This window comes from Podarcis gaigeae (assembly GCF_964106915.1).
Source record: "Podarcis gaigeae genome assembly, chromosome: 7".
NCBI lineage: Eukaryota > Metazoa > Chordata > Lepidosauria > Squamata > Lacertidae > Podarcis > Podarcis gaigeae.
The window spans coordinates 11460888-11477689 of NC_139683.1; positions in this window are offsets into that span (position 1 = coordinate 11460888).

The window sequence follows — 16802 nt, forward strand, 5'->3', positions numbered from 1 at the left end:
CTTTTGAACTGCCCACCCTGGAGCCCAAGACCATCCCTCCATACACCATACATACATCAGAGAAGGGGTGTAGCCTAAGCCCCCCCCCCCAATACATCATACATACATCACAAAAAGAGGTGGTCTCTAGCAGAAATACATCACAGGGGGTGATCTAAAACAGAATCCTGAGTGTGTTGTTTATCTCCTTTCTGCCAGGTTACCTGACTGCATTACCTGGGTTTTGACTAATCTTTTGTTATGATAACTACTTAAGTCCTGAATCCAGGTCCTGGGTCACAGGCTCACCCTATTCATATCTTAAATGTGCCCTTGGGGCAGGATTTCTGAACAAAGAGATAATGGGGCGGCTTCCCATTTCCTTCAATCTTGCAGAGAAATATATGAGGTCAATTTGGGGAGAGACAAAATGGCTTAAGGACTTTTTCTGTGGGTTTCAGACATGTGGTTCGTATATTTATGTATATGTTTGCTTGGTACATTTATGAACATATCTATATATAAGACCTTGAAATTCTGATAACACCAAACACACAGAAACACACAGACATACACAGAGTTACTGAGGCACCTAATCATAAGCCTGCATTTTTATCAAAGCTTATATATTGCAATCAAGGCTTGTATTTAAAAATGAGCTTAAAAAAGGATTTTCAAATGTTTCATGCCAGGCAGAAAGAACCTTGGCAAGAGGTTTTTCTCCTAAGACAAGGGGGCCCCATTGATTTATAGTAGAAAAACAATTCTCAAAGTCATAAAAAGGGAGAATTACATATGCTGCCCCAAGGCTGAAAAAACACAATTAAGAATGGGTAAATAGTAAAATAATACCAATGTGCCTCCCAGTAAAATGAGCCAGATCTTCTTTCCAAGGTTGAAAGGCCAAGAGCAGTGAAAAAGGCAACTGGCTTGGCAGAAAAAGAGAGCATTTTAGGGAAATCTTTTAAAGCTGTTTTTTACTGAGTTCCTTTTTACTTTACAAAGGCTTTATTCTTTTAAAAGGCTACCTATGATAAGTGAATGAAATATATTAGCTTAAATATATTGGCTTAAATGTAATTATGCAAAGGATTTAAGGAATGCTAGATTCTTATTTCATATGGTTGTAAGAGTTGTATTTATCCTGAAATTAAGTCAGCCACCAGTCTAGCCCCCCTGCTAGACAGAAGACGCCATCCAAGCACTCTTGATATATAGTTGTCAGGCATTTGTTTAGAAACCTTAAATGAAGGAAATCTTTCAATGTTGATGTGAACTCAAGATCCTTGACATCTGTTGAACATAAAAATGTAAGATTAAACATTTGTTTTAGAAGGCAATAGGGCAAGGAGGGCAAGAGGTGAGCTGGTAATTAAGATTCCATGTAAGATATATTATTACTTATTTGTCACATATATAGCTCTTTGTCTCCCTTATAAGGGCAAGGAAGTGGGTGTATCTTTTGTGGGTGTATCTTTTGTGATTGGTTCTACCAAACAGCCAATAGGAATTTCAACCAGGCTGATTGGACAGAGGCAGCCACAGGAGGAGCAAAGGGGGCTGGATTAAGGGAATATAAGTGCTGGCCAGGATGGCAGGAGGCCAGGCCAGAGCTTGGTAACCATATACCACTGAGCCTCTCATTTATTTGTCTGACAAATAAATTATTATTTTAATTTCTCTATTGCTGCGTTGAATATTTCATTCCAGCTAAGCGTTAACCACAAGCAGGGTGCTACATTACCAAGTTAGTCTGCAGCTGGGCGGGGGGGGGGGAGGAGAGATTTTAAGAGTACTTAGCTCAGTGAACTTGATTAGAAGATGCCTGTGGTGGGCTTCTAATGACTTCTGACTCAAACCTTGTGTTTATGTCATCCTGCTTCTTGGCAACAGGTTTCCTGATGTCCTTCAAAACAAAACAGAACATTTTGTTATTGCGAGCAGCATTCAAACCTGTATACTATCACCTTTTTTTCAGGATGAACAGCAGTACCTCTGGGACGTCTGATAATAGAGTTTCCAACCAGGCTGTCTGTTATCCGACTTGATCAGACGCTGCTTCTTGACACCCAGCTATTCCCTGAAGCAAGCCTCCCCCATGACTGGGACTTGTAAGGAGAATACAGAGCCACTTTGGGCTTTCATTACAGAAGAAAAAGGGTTACCATCTTTGGCAAGTCAGCAAATGACTAGATAGAGAGAAAGATACAGATACAGTGGTACCTCGGGTTAAGAACTTAATTCATTCTGGAGGTCCGTTCTTAACCTGAAAGTGTTCTTAACCTGAGGTACCACTTTAGCTAATGGGGCCTCCCGCTGCCGCCATGCGATTTCTGTTCTCATTCTGGAGCAAAGTTCTTAGCCTGAGGTACTATTTCTGGGTTAGCGGAGTCTGTAACCTGAAGCGTCGGTAACCCGAGGTACCACTGTACTCTTCTTCTTTGGCAATCACTCATAGCTGAGTAAGATTGTCTTCCATGAACACGGTCTTAACAGTGAGTCCGTAAGTGACCGTGGAGGCCAATTCTGGATCCACATGTCCTTCAGATCAGACCTTCAGACCACATCACAAGGGAGTCCAATCTTCCTTGACCTGAAACACAAATAGTCCACTCCACCATGTTCTGGCCCTGTTGTGAAGCTCAGCCAAAGCTCTGCCATAAAACTTTCTTATGCTCCTGTGCATTACTAGTTGCTCACAGACAACCAGCTCTGCATGGGTCAGGCTGAAAAGTACATGCAGTCCCAACATGGGGTGGACAACTACCCAGCCAGGCAGATAGTAGAGCAGAGCAGGAATTGGAAGTGCAAGCTCATCATTTTGGCTGCACGATTTCTGTTCCCATCCTGAAGCAAAGTTCTTAACCCGAGGTACTATTTCTGGGTTAGCGGAGTCTGTAACCTGAAGTATCTGTAACCTGAGGTACCACTGTACACCATATTCCTACATATGCCATTTTAGAGTACGGAGATCAGGTGTTTTTTCATAAACGCCACCGGTTTTCCAGCCCTTCCACTGTCCACCTATGGTAGGGACAAAAATAAAACCAATCATCTCGGTGCCATGCAATGTAAAACAGGAAGTCTGGCTAGAATCCTGAATTGTATAAGAATGGTCATGTGCCTTTCTGTCTAGACCTCTGTCTTTTTCTCCTACTAAGGAGTTTAAGGCATCATCCTTAGGGATGATCTTCCTATATTCTCTATAGCAGGGGTGGGGAACCCATTTGACCTGGAGGGGGTGTGTCAGATCTTTCTCTTCCCCTACCAGAGGCACATATAGGGGAGCACAACCCATTTGCCCTTCCTGGGCACGGAGCCTCAGGAGCATGGCAGAAGGTGCCAAAATAATGACTTAGAATGGAAGGTGAGAGGTGGGGTGGGCAATGCATTTTGGTGCCACTGAAAATTGAAAGCCCAAAGTCCACCACTGATCCTACCCCATGAAGCAGCTTTGACAGCTGAGTGGCATCATCCATCTGACAGTACATGAAAATGTGTATTTTAGGGCGGGTATAGGGCGGTCTATACATTCAATCAATCAATCAATCAATCAATCAATGAACAGGGAGCACAAGAAACAAGACAGTGTAAGTTAAGAAGATGCAAAGTTACACTAGATCCAAACCCCATTCATCAATGGAGCTGTTGCTGCTGCTCTGCCTAAGCCTGAATGAGCTAAACATCCCATAACCACAGGCCTAGCAGGGGCCCAGATTAACATGAGACGAAATCTCTTTGCAAAAATCTGAAATTTGCACTACCCCTCAGATTTGCAGGTCCCCAGCAGTGATATCAGTGTAACCCAAACTTGTGTTGTTGTGAAGCTAGAACAGGGCCGTCTTACCCATAGGTGCTAGGGGTGTGGGGCACCTGGGTGCCAGGCTCTCAGGGGCGCCTGGCTGAGAGTCCGAGGCCTGAGAGTTGAATCTGGGGAAGAGTCCTCCCGTTGGTCAGAGCACCATGGCTTTTCTGCTGCAGGTTCAGGAGCACCACGAGTTCGGGGCTGAACGAGCCAGCGAGACACTGAGGCAGCCAGCCGGCTCCTCCCTCCTGCACGCCTGGCACTGGGCAACCGGGCGGGGCACCAGGTGGATCTTTGCACCCGGTGCCGCATATGCTTAAGAGAGCCCTGAGCTAGCATGCTGCTCTGAACTCCTTGGAGGAAGGATGGGATATAAATAAAGCAAAATGATAGGATAAACCTGCCAGTTCCTACCACAGAGGGGGGAAATGGATATACTTTCCGCAAAAAGACAGGACTAGATAAATCATCTTAGACCTCTGTTGGCAGGCAACATGATTTATTGCTGCAATAATAATTTTTAAAATCCAGTTAGCTGAATTAGTTTTTAATTTCATTTGAGGACTGCCCTTTGCTTGGGTTCGCTGTCCTGTATTCCTCCAATAATTATTAATTTAATTGTTCGGGTTTTTGTCCTTACATAATGCAGTCCATTGGACTGGCTGCAATTATCTTTCAGAGTTCTCTTTTCTTTAGATTATAATAGAACGTTTCCCTGTCTCACCCCTCAAGAAATGTTTCTTCGGCTTTCTGCTGCTTTCATTACTATTCCTATTCCTTCTGCTTTTTTTTTAAAAAAAAGAGCAATTAGATCCATCACCACCACAATGAATTAAATATACTTTAGTAAATCTGTTTTTATATGTCTGCAGATAATATTCCAATACACCTCACAATTGAGGCCATCTGGCAATAATTTTTTTCTTAATGTTTTTACTAGCAGGATGTAATGGGAAAAGGGGGCTGCTCATGTGTAAGCGTTTAAAGCCTCCAAGCTTTACCATCAGTTCCTAAACTTTCCCAGTCCGAGGAGCCATGGGTGCGTGGCTACCTCAATCGCTGGCAGAATCCGTCAGTGGGCGTTTCCGGAATTTACTCCAACATAAGAGTTCCTTGACGGAAACTCTTCGTCTGGATTCTCTGCGTGACAGTTTCCTCCGCGGAGTGGGCGTCCCCAGCGGAGGTCCTGAGCCCTCCCCGCTATTCTCACTGGAAACATCTTGGAGCCCTTCCTCCGATTGAGTTTCTGCAGGAACTCTCCCTCTCCCCCTACTGGTTCCTTCCTCCGCATCCGAGGCTCTCCTAGCCTCCTTGAGCCCTTCCACCACCTGACTCTCCGATGGCAGTTCCCTGACACAGGATGTAAAGGAGGAGGGAGAGTCCTTCAGAAAGAATATAATGGCATGCTGATCTTTACGAAAGCTTGAGGATCAATGCTTGAAAGAGGATGTGTTTGATTAGAAGAGGACTAATCCAAAATAACTGAGTTTTAATTAGAGCTGTGCACACCAGAACCCAATCCAAGAACCTGACCCAGGGCCCCAGATTAACCCCACCCACCACTGAATCAATTCAGGGGTGGGGTTAGTGTTTAACTGGGGTGGATTGGGGGTCTAAAGGGGTGGGCTAGAGAAGGAGATGCTGCATCTCTTTACCAGCTGCTGAACAGATGGTGCAATCCTGCTGGGGTCTGCTTCCCCAGTGCATGCTGGAAGAGCTGGTGGGTGGGTTGACTCAATCTGAACAGTCCCAGAAATAATACATGCTATTGCCCAGACTCTTTCGGGGGGGGGGGGGACTAGACTGTCTTGGGAAGACAGGTAAACTAATGCCAGTGTACTGGAAGAAGCAAAGATCACCAGTGTCACAGCAATGGTTGTCCAACATCAACTTCATTGGACTAGTAGTGTTGTGGAGATGCCTGATGATCGTCTTCCAAAGCAACTACTCTATTCTGAACTTAAAAATGGAAAGCGTAATGTTGGTGGTCAACAAAAGAGGTTCAAAGACTCTCTCAAAGCAAATCTTAAAAAATGTAATATAAACATGAACAACTAGGAAACACTGGCCTGTGAGTGCTCCAATTGGAGAACAGCCTTTACCAAAGGTGTCATGGATTTTGAAGACGCTTGAACTCAGGATGAAAGGGGGGAAAGCGCTAAGAGGAAGGCACGCTTGGCAAACCCTCACCATGATCAACCGCCACTCGGAAACCTATGTTCCCACTGTGGAAGCACATGTGGTTCCAGAACTGGCCTCCAAAATCACTTACGGACTCACTGTTAAGACCGTGTTCATGGAAGACAATCTTACTCAGTTACAGATAGGTATCTGAAGATTGGTATCTGAAGAAGTGTGCATGCACACGAAAGCTCATACCAAGAACTAACTTAGTTGGTCTTTAAGGTGCTACTGGAAGGATTTTTTTTTGTTTTAATCTTACTCAGCTATGAGTAATTGCCAAAGAAGGAGAGTTCAGCTTGTCACCAAGTCACAAGAACAAGAGAAAAGCCCAAGGACCACCTAGTCCAATATACTATTCTTGCAATTGCCAACCAGACACCTGTGGGAAGCCCAAAACCAGGTGCAATAAAACTCTACCCAGTGGTGATTCCCAACAACTGATATTCAGAGGCATAAAATCTCATAGCTACCAGTAGCCATTGACAGCTTTATCCTTCGTGCAAGGTCATCTGCAAGCAGGTGGGACGATGCTCATCATTACTAATCTTGGTTTCCCTTCCCACAGTATATACTAGCCAAAATGATGAGCTTGCACTTCCAATGCCTGCTCTGCTCTATCTCTCTGGCTGAGCAGGTGTCCGCCCCATGTTGGGACTGCATGTACTTTTCAGCCTGACCCATGCAGAGCTGGTTGTCTGTGAGCAACCAGTAATGCACAGGAGCATAAGAAAGTTTTATGGCAGAGCTTTGGCTGAGCTTCACAACAGGGCCAGAACATGGTGGAGTGGACTATTTGTGTTTCAGGTCAAGGAAGATCAGGCTCCGTTGTGATGTGGTCTGAAGGCCTGGTCTGAAGGAACATGAGGTCACCACTTTGCTGATGCTAAGCAGACTTGGCTCTGGTCTGTGTCTGGATGGGAGACCACCTTTCAGAAATTACATGGATGCTGCCTTCAGTATCTTGCAAGAAAGGTGGAATATAGATGTAAGAAAACAAATTAATGTGGTGCTAAAATTTAAGGCCAGTGAGCTAACTATTTCTGGCCCAAGGATCACATTTAGCCCCTGAGGGCTGCATGTCAGCAGTAGGTGTGGCCAAAAGTGGGTGTGGCAACCTGTGACAAGTACCCTGTCCCTGTCCAATTCCCCCAGGATCCTCAGAGCTCCAAAGTGTGTCTTACTCCAGTCACCCCCTGGTGAATCTCTTACTCAGAAAGTTAGCATTCTATAACTATGTTTTTCCAATTTCATGGGCTTTGCAATAAGGGAAGTTGCCAAAAATGTTGCCTACAGAGCACAGAAGACCTCTGGGTTGTTGTTATTTTATATCTTCATCATCATCATCACAATAGTAGAGGTTTTTTTAAAAAAGAGATTACAAGTTTCCTTTATGATTCTTAGAAATCCCCACACAGCTCTCCTTTAAGAAGAAAAGACAGAGCTCTTCAGGCAGCATTACTGACAGCCTCATATTGTAAGGTCCGTTGGAGGACACAGAAAAGCACCAGAAAAGCCAGTGTGAAGGCCCGCCCCCTTTTAAGGTACAGATAACACACCACTATATTACCTCTTAATTTTAAGATAAGAGCAAGTAGTAGACCCCACACTTCTTCATAAGGGATTATGGAAGGAGGTGAATCCCTTTTACTTATTCTGCAAAAAGCCCATGGAAATCATAGTCTGCATTTGGGCAGTCTTAATTCACACTGGAGGGGCTCATCTGCTGGCAAATTTCATCCACTTTGGCCAAAAGAGGAAATAGCCACTTTAGATTCCCCATTATATTGAATGGGGAATCCAAAACTTTGTTATATGCAGAGTGGCTCAGAATCTGAATTGGAGATCAAAGTGGAGAAAGCATAGAGCAAACCAGTCAGAATTTTTAAAAAATGCTCAGATAAATATTGGGGCCCATGTCGCTCCTACCATATGCTGCTCCCCAGACCTTCTCACTTTCTGGGGACAGAGGAGTGGAAAGCTATGTCATGGCTGGTTGCTGCTCAGACTATTTTTATTACTGAAGCTCTGGAAAAGAGTCATGTGGTGAAATCTGCACCATTTCCCCTATGGCTGGTATTTAACATGTCAGCAGAAGGCCAGGGGAACACGACAGTAAAAGAAGAAGTCAACAAGGCATATTTTATGAGAAGAGGTTGAAAGAACTGGACCTATTTAGCTCAATGACAGGGAGGATGTTAAGGGATATGATAGATGAGATCTGTTGCACGAACTTCCACAATTCCCTCGCATCTCCTCTCTGGGGAAAAGCTTGCAGGCAGTACAGACTTTCATCTGGCAAGGCTTAAAATTCTGGTGCTTTTTTGTTTTACAGTCTGCTGCTAAAGGTATTTGTATTAGTGATGACAAGGTCAGAGAAGTGTGTCTATCACTGGAACTGCATGATAATGGGGCATGTGCTGGTTAGGAACACAGGAAACGGCATATACAGAGGTGAGGCTATTGGTTCATGTAGCTCAGCATTGCCTACGCTGATTAATATTCTGTTATGGGTTTGTGGAGGTGAGACAAACCCATAAAGACACCCTAAATTCCTGGGTCCAATAAAAGTCAGAATTAATCAACGTTTGAGGAGTTAAACTCAACCTCTGGATTCAACTTATGTTAAAAATACAAGCCAGGCAAGTGAACATAACCAGCCATGCCCTGGGCTCCCCAGTCTCTCTCATCACCAACGAAAACAAATCAACGAAGAGATGAAAAACCTATCCACGTACTGCTTACACACACACAAAAACCCACATACACTATGTAAAATAATGAACGTTTATGACCCCCATTTCTTTCTCCTCTGCTGTCTCCTCCCACCTCCCACCTCTCTTCTCCCCTAACCTCATACTGCCTATAGGTAAAGGTAAAAAGGTAAAGGGCCCCTGGATGGTTAGGTCAAAAACACCCATGGGGTGCAGCGCTCATCTTGCTTTTCAGGCCAAGGGAGCCAGCGTTTGTCCACAGACAGCTTTCCAGGTCATGTGGCCAGCATGAATAAACCACTTCTGGTGCAACAGGACACCGTGGCAGAAACCAGAGTGCACAGAAATGCTGTTTACCTTCCTGCCACAGTGGTACCTATTTATTTACTTGTACTGGTGTGCTTTTGAACTGCTAGGTTGGCAGAAGCTGGGACAGAGCAATGGGAGCTCACCCTGTCATGCAGATTCGAACTGCCAACCTTCCAATCGGCAAGTCCAAGAGGCTCAGTGGTCTAGACCACTGCGCCACCCGTGTCCCTATAACTGCTATACTGCCTATAACAGCAGTGTCTCACGCTGAAAATGTAACTGATCTGTAGATAGGACTCTATGTATTGAAAACAGAGACACTGTATGTACTTTTGTTACCCAAGAGTATCTTTTAAACCAGAACCACCTTGAGCAGAAAGAGATAGGTAGCCGTGTTGGTCTGCCATAGTCAAAACAAAACAAAATTCCTTCCAGTAGCACCTTAAAGACCAACTAAGTTAGTTCTTGGTATGAGCTTTCGTGTGCATGCACACACGAAAGCTCATACCAAGAACTAACTTAGTTGGTCTTTAAGGTGCTACTGGAAGGAATTTTTTTTGTCTTGAGCAGAAAGATAGTTAGCAGGAGTTTCAAGAGAGAGAGGCAGACTTGCAGTAGGCAATGATGTAAATAGAAGGTGAGTTGGTTGCATTTTTGCAAGCAGTTTTTCAAGCTGGAGAGTGGGGGCTGACAGTCTGAATTCAAGGTTGTATATGTGGGTAAATAAATCAGATACCATAAAGACACTACAGTCTCTGCTGTTCCTCATTTCCAAAGGAGACACAAACCCTGGCTAAGTGCCTGGACTCCTGGGAAGATGACAGAGTGGAGGGATGGTCAACCTGTGGCCCGCAGGTGTTATAGGACCACAACTCCCATCAGCCCCAGCCAACATGGCCAGTGGTCAGGACTGATGGGAATTGAAGTCCTACAAATTCTACAGTCAACACAGGTTCGCCATCCATAGTCTAGTATAAACATGTGATGTTCTCTCAGTGTAGGAAACTCGTATTAAGAGAAATGGGCTTTGTTGACACCAGGGATCAAATTAAACAAAAGACAATATCTATTCCCTTACAGGAAACTGCTGGTGAGGCAACAGAGTGGGCGTCATAGCGCTTTCTTCCCCTCAAAATGTTCCCGTCAGAGTCACACACTCTGTGGTGTTTGTTAAGTAACATATTAATAGTGCTTAGAGACTGGTGAAAGAATTTCTAACACAACAGATGCTTTAGCAGAGGCAAATGTGATTGTCAATGAGGTAATGTAGCAGGATGTGATCATATGGCAAGCCTGACAAAGCTTCCATAACCCCGTTTGTGTTTCAAACATTGGGAAGAATTTAATGTGGCTGCCATGGTTTGGGATGAAGTTCTCCATCCCAGAGATGTGCCAATGTCTTGATTAGCATCGGGGGCACCAAAGGGGGTGGGCAAGAGGCAAACCCCCCACCCGCAGTCGAAAACAAGGAGCTAGTGCCCATTGCTGACTCCTATTATTAATATATACTGTTATTTTTTAATTTCAGATATCTTAGCATGTGGGACACAGCTCACCTACAGAGAAAGGCACATTGCCATTTCTGTGCTCCCCCAAAATCACCCTGAATCTTCCAACATTTGCCTTCATTTGATGCCCACGACTTCTAGTGTTATGAAAGAGGAAGAAAAAGCATTTCTCTATCCACTTTCTCCATGCCTAATTTTATATGCTTCTATCATGCTGCCTCTTACTACTGGTGACACAAAGCCAGGATGTCGAAGAAGAGAAGAGAAGAGAAGAGAAGAGAAGAGAAGAGAAGAGAAGAGAAGAGAAGAGAAGAGTTTAGATTTGATATCCCGCTTTATCACTACCCTAAGGAGTCTCAAAGTGGCTAACATTCTCCTTTCCCTTCCTCCCCCACAACAAACACTCTGTGAGGTGAGTGGGGCTGAGAGACTTCAAAGAAGTGTGACTGGCCCAAGGTCACCCAGCAGCTGCATGTGGAGGAGCGGAGACGTGAACCCAATTCACCAGATAACGAGTCCACCACTCTTAACCACTACACCACGCTGGCTCTCATTTCTTTATCTTAAAAAATGTAAGCACACATGTGTTTTAGCATTTGCTCCAAGTGAATAGAAAACAATAGATTCTGATCCTGAAATCAAAGGGGAAGTGAGAACTGGATGATGATGATGATGATGATGATAGAATCATAGAATTGTAGAGTTGGAAGGGACCCCAAGGGTCATCTAGTCCAACCCCCTGCAATGGAGGGATCTCACCTAAAGAATGCATAACCGATGGCTATCCAGTCTCTGCTTAAAAACCTCCCATGGGGGGCCATTCCACTGACAAACAGCTCTTACTGTCAGAAAGTTCTTCCTGATGTTTAATTGGAATCTCCTTTCTTGTAACTTAAATCCATTGGCTTGGGATGGTGATGACGGTGACGATAGTGGCTGGAGGGCAGGAGGATGTGATACAACTAAAATAACAAGTGAGTGATAGAGAATTTCTGCCCTCCCTTCCCAACAGGTGGCTGGGGTTTGCTACACCGAGCGGGCTTACCTGGTCAGGTGCCTCCCACCTGCATGGGGTGGCCATCGTCCCGCCCCCGGCCTGGGAGGACAATGGACTGGGGTGGGGCGAGGGCCAAGGGGAAAGAGGCTGACCCCTTTGGTGAAACCTCACTTTGTTTCTGTTGGGATGCTGCTAAGGAATCGGGGGCAATTGACAGGCCCCCCCAGCTGACTCCAGCCCAGTGGCCGACGTCCCGGTCAAACTCCAGTCCCTGGTGCAGCATAAATCTGTGACCCAGAGCTTCAGAAGCTGGGCACACAACTCAGCAGAGTAAACGCACAACAGAAGCAGAAGGTAGAGACTGTGTAAAGCATATTTACAAGCAGTTTATTCAGCATAAATCAGGACAAAAGGAAAAACATGTCTTCTCCCTTTCATGTCTAAGCAAGCAGCATAAGCAATAGCTATACACAAAACAGAAGTTCCCAGCAAGCTGTGCTGGAGTGTAAACAGGCATGTGACACACCAGTCATGCCTGTTCCTCTTAAGGTGGAAGGAACTATTTTAACAGTTTCCTCCTCTTCCCTTCCCACTGCACCTCATTGTTCTGCACATCCTCAATCCCAGTCGGGCTGAGAGGGTTACATGCCAAGGCCTATGCCAAGTTTCCCACATTCTGAAGTTGAATAAAGTTGTGGCCAATTTGAACCCATACTTTGGTCTCTCGTCTCATTCTTTTTTTTTGGGGGGGGGGTAGGCTCCACAGACAGGGTTCAGTGTGTATGTGTGCAAATAGCTTAGATACACACTGTTCCATGATTACATGTGGGCAGCCAGTTGTACATTATATCCTTTTGGTTACAGCTGGAGGCGAAAGGCACATTCTGTCACTAGCAGGCCAGCTCTCTCCTCCAACCTTTATGACTCTGTAATAATATTTGAGATTATATGCCTGCTGTTCTGAAGCTTTGAGAATTAGCACCGCATCTTAGGCCAGCTTCTCACGGCAAACTCTGAGCACAGCGGTTCTTTTCAAACTACTTGCTCCATCCATCAGTCATGCTGTTGGTTTGGATGGCAAATGCTCTAGGAGTCTCCTGGTTGCCTGACATGGATCCATCTGGGAACAAACACATCACTCAACTTTGATGAAAATCTGACATGCCAACCGACACAGCCATCATTTCAATGGGTCTTTTCCCAGAGGCTCCAAAATTGCAAAACACCCCTCTTCTTAGGAAGCAATTTAACAATCCCTTCCATGGTGCTTTCAGGTATATTAGAAATAATTTCAAAAATTATGTATCCATTTTGAAAATGATATCTGAGTTGGTGGGTTTTTAAAAAATAAATAATAGTTCAAATAGGGAAAAATAAATACAGTAAATGGACAAAAGTACAAAGATTCACAAAATGTTTAGGGGTATGCGTACCCCTGCGTCCCCACAGAAATAAAGCACTGGTTTTCCTGCTTCCCAGTAGTCAACTATTTCCAGACTTCCCAGTAAAGAAAACTCCTTTCCCACTCAGTTCAGTTTAGAGTATAAAGTGTTTATTGTATTGTAGCACAAGACAAGCATGAACACACTAGCTACGTAAACTTTTAAGAGATGTTGGCATGTCACGAACTAACCTACTATAATACCATTCTTATGGTCTTAGAAGTAAATTTTGTAAAGATTCAAGTACAGTGGCCCCTCTACTTAAGAACACAATCTGTTCCAGGGTGCCATTCGCACCCTGTAAAGTCCGTAAGTAGAGCGTCACTACTGCACATGCGCGAAGCGTGCAGATCGCTTCTGTGCATGCACGAAGCACACAGATCGCTTCTGCACATGCACGTGTGGCAAACACGGAAGTAAACACTTCTGGGTTTGCCACGTTCGTAACCTGAAAGTTACGTAACCAGAGCGGTATGTAACCAGAGGTATGACTGTATACAGAAAGATCAACTACCACCTCAACATGCTAGCTCACCATGCTATATCATGTCCTCCCTAAAAGAGAGCACGTGTTGCGGTGAGACCTGGAGACTGACCTCCTGTGTTGTGGGTGGGTTGGATTGGTTTGCCACAGCACCTGATTGGTAGGTCCCTCTATGTTGGGTTCAATCTGACCAATGGGGTGCAGTCCAAAAGGGATAGAGGGACCTATTTATACCCATGCAAGTAACCCAGAGCTTCCTCTTTCGGCTCATGCATTTGGAACACCCACCCACCTCTCCCTAATTTTAGGGCTTTGCGATTGACCTTGCTATGCCGTCTTCTGTCATCTGTCGTTGCGACAGGGGCATGGTAGGAATTTCCCCACTTGGCTGATTGGCTATTGCCATTTGGGTTTCGCCTGCCGTGTAGCAAATCGTCACAACTTGTAAGGTAGCATATAGACTCTGGTTCAGGTGATAGGGATGGGAGAAAGCTCTCGCCATCCCTCTGTGAAGAGTATTCCGTTAAAGGAATCCAGGGACTCGATGGTTTGGTCAACCCCTGTGAGGGGATTGTGCCCGTGCCTGAGTCCAGGGGGCATCTGGGTGGTGAACATTGTCTGATCCCGGCTTTTCACCTTCCCGGGTGTTCACCCTTGGCTGACCTATGCTGGTGCCCTGGGTCACCAAGGGTGCAGGGAGCTAGTCGAACCAGAGCCTATGCAACCATTCACCTTCTGTAATCAATAAAGTTGTGGCCTAAATTCTGCCAAAAACCAAAACTAAAATTTGAGTCATGAGTGAATTTATTTAGGGGGTAGGTCTCTGGGTCTGAACACACAAACCTCACACTCCTGCCATTGCTGCTGAATTCATCCTTGGCTTTATACCTGCCTCTGCATGTACACATATTCCTTAGAGAAAGGGAGGGTGCATGAGCCACGCTCCAGGCATTTAGCCTTGCATTGTGTCTAAACCACCCAGGGCAGCTGGCATGGTAACTCTAAACAGAATCCAGGCATGGACAAAGCACTTGGGACTCAGCTACACTGGTAAAGAAAAAGTGCTTTATGTGTTACAACACCATGACACCAGGCGGTGCTGTGGAGTCCCGGCTTTTACAATGCGTTTTTCTGAAACACTTTTTGGATGTGTCTAGATCCAGCCTTGGTGCAACTTCACAATTTTGTCCAATTTACATAGAGTATATAGAATTTCAGGCAGTATTTCTGGATACTGTGAAGTCTGCGGTTTAATTATCAAATAATGCAAGCTCTTGCTTTAGGCCTTCATTATATTCTGTAGAAAAGTTTTTAATCTTGCATTAATTATGGGTCTGCTGCAAACATAGTAGTTTCTCTCTCTCTCTCTCTCTCTCTCTCTCTCTCTCTCTCTCTCTCATATATATATATAATTTCAGCACTTAATCGTGAACATTTATTAGTTCTCTTATCTTTAATCTCGCTAGACTTCCCACGCTTCTGTGTAAAAGGAAAAGGATTAAAGAAGTAGGACAGTGCTAAACCGTCACTATACTTTGTGATATATATATATATATTTGTAAGTTATTGGAATATCAAATGACCTCAGCTTACATTAAAAACTGCAATTAAATATAACCCCAAATGAGGACACATATCTTTGCTATCTGTCCCAGTGGCTGAAATGACACTCACTTTGATGAAGAATAACATCTTCACAGGAAATGGGTCATGTTGACGGACACGGGGCAATGGAGGAGGAAGCCGCTCAGGCGCCTGGGGCAACACGCCCAGGACCAGGGAGAGCCGCGCATAGGGGCAAGGTGAGGGTGGTGCGCACTGTGGGGTCTCCCGAGTCTGCCTGCCTCCTCCCACTCAGCCACCCCACGGCTGGGGGGGGGGGGAGGCAGTGGGCGGACCATTTGGGCAGGTCAGAGCCTGAGCATGACTGAGCCACCATGTCTCTCCTAGGAGAGACGTGTGGCTTGGGCATGCTGCAGGCCCCACGGTGAGTGCTGCCCAGCATTTTGTCACACATACCCTCAGTGGTGACTCCCAGGGTACCCACACCCTTTCCTCCACCCCTGACAGGGGGCAATCCAATAACCAGATCTTCTGGGATCAGCACCTTAAGATGAAGTGGATCTCCAGCTCAGCTAGTTGATTCCTAGCTCAGGCTCAGCCAACATTAAGTCCACAAGCCCAGCTCAGTCAAAGATACACCAATGCATGGGTAGGCAAACTAAGGTCCAGGGGCCAAATGCGGCCCAATCGCCTTCTCAATCCGGCCTGTGGACGGTCCAGGAATCAGCGTGTTTGTACTTGAGTAGAATGTATGCTTTTATTTAAAATGCATCTCTGGGTTATTTGTGGGGCGTAGGAATTTGTTCATATTTTTTCCCATCTCTACAGTTCTAGGATTATTCCTCAAGAACTGTAAGATCTGCAACATCACCTCAACTCCATCTATCTTAAGGAGTGCAGAAGATTTGCTGCTTTCACCTGAAGAAATGTTGCTAATAACTATTTTTTAACACTCCTGCTGTTGCATTGACACAGCAGATAAATTGCATCTTGTACGGAGGTGTGTTCATAGCATTAACCTCGCTAAAATTAATGATGCTTCCCCTGCAGTTCCTCTCCCTTCGTCTCCATTTGGTGGAATTATTGATAGGATTTCTTCTCCTCATATCGATTCTTTGAATTTGGGCCAATACCGTTCTGAATGTCGATTAACAACGAAGAGGCTAACACCCTGGAAACGCGTAAGTCTAGACAACAAATTTAAACTCTCGTTCGTTTTTCATGGTAAGCCCTGGGAACTATAATTCTGTGGTCAGAGCTGGGGATCTTTAATAGAACCTCCCTAAAATCTTGCTAAGGGACGTGGGTGGCACTGTGGGTTAAACCACAGAGCCTAGGACTTGCCGATCGGAAGGTCGGCGGTTCGAATCCCCGCAACGGGGTGAACTCCCATTGCTCGGTCCCTGCTCCTGCCAACCTAGCAGTTCGAAAGCACATCAAAGTGCAAGTAGATAAATAGGTACCACTCCGGCAGGAAGGTAAACGGCGCTTCCATGCGCTGCGCTGGTTCACCAGCAGTGGCTTAGTCATGCTGGCCACATGACCCGGAAGCTGTATGCCGGCTCCCTCAGCCAGTAAAGTAAGATGAGCGCCGCAACCCAGAGTCGGCCACAACTGGACCTAATGGTCAGGGGTCCTTTTACCTTTACCTTTTAAAATCTTGCTATTCTTCAGCAGAGAATGGCAGTGGAGTCCAATTTTTGTAACAATATTCATCTGGAAATATTCATCATTTTAGTGAGTGATCCTGTGCCATAAGGCAAGCTTCCATAAACCCCATATGGGCCAACCTGATCATACCAGCAGGGAGATTAGCCTTG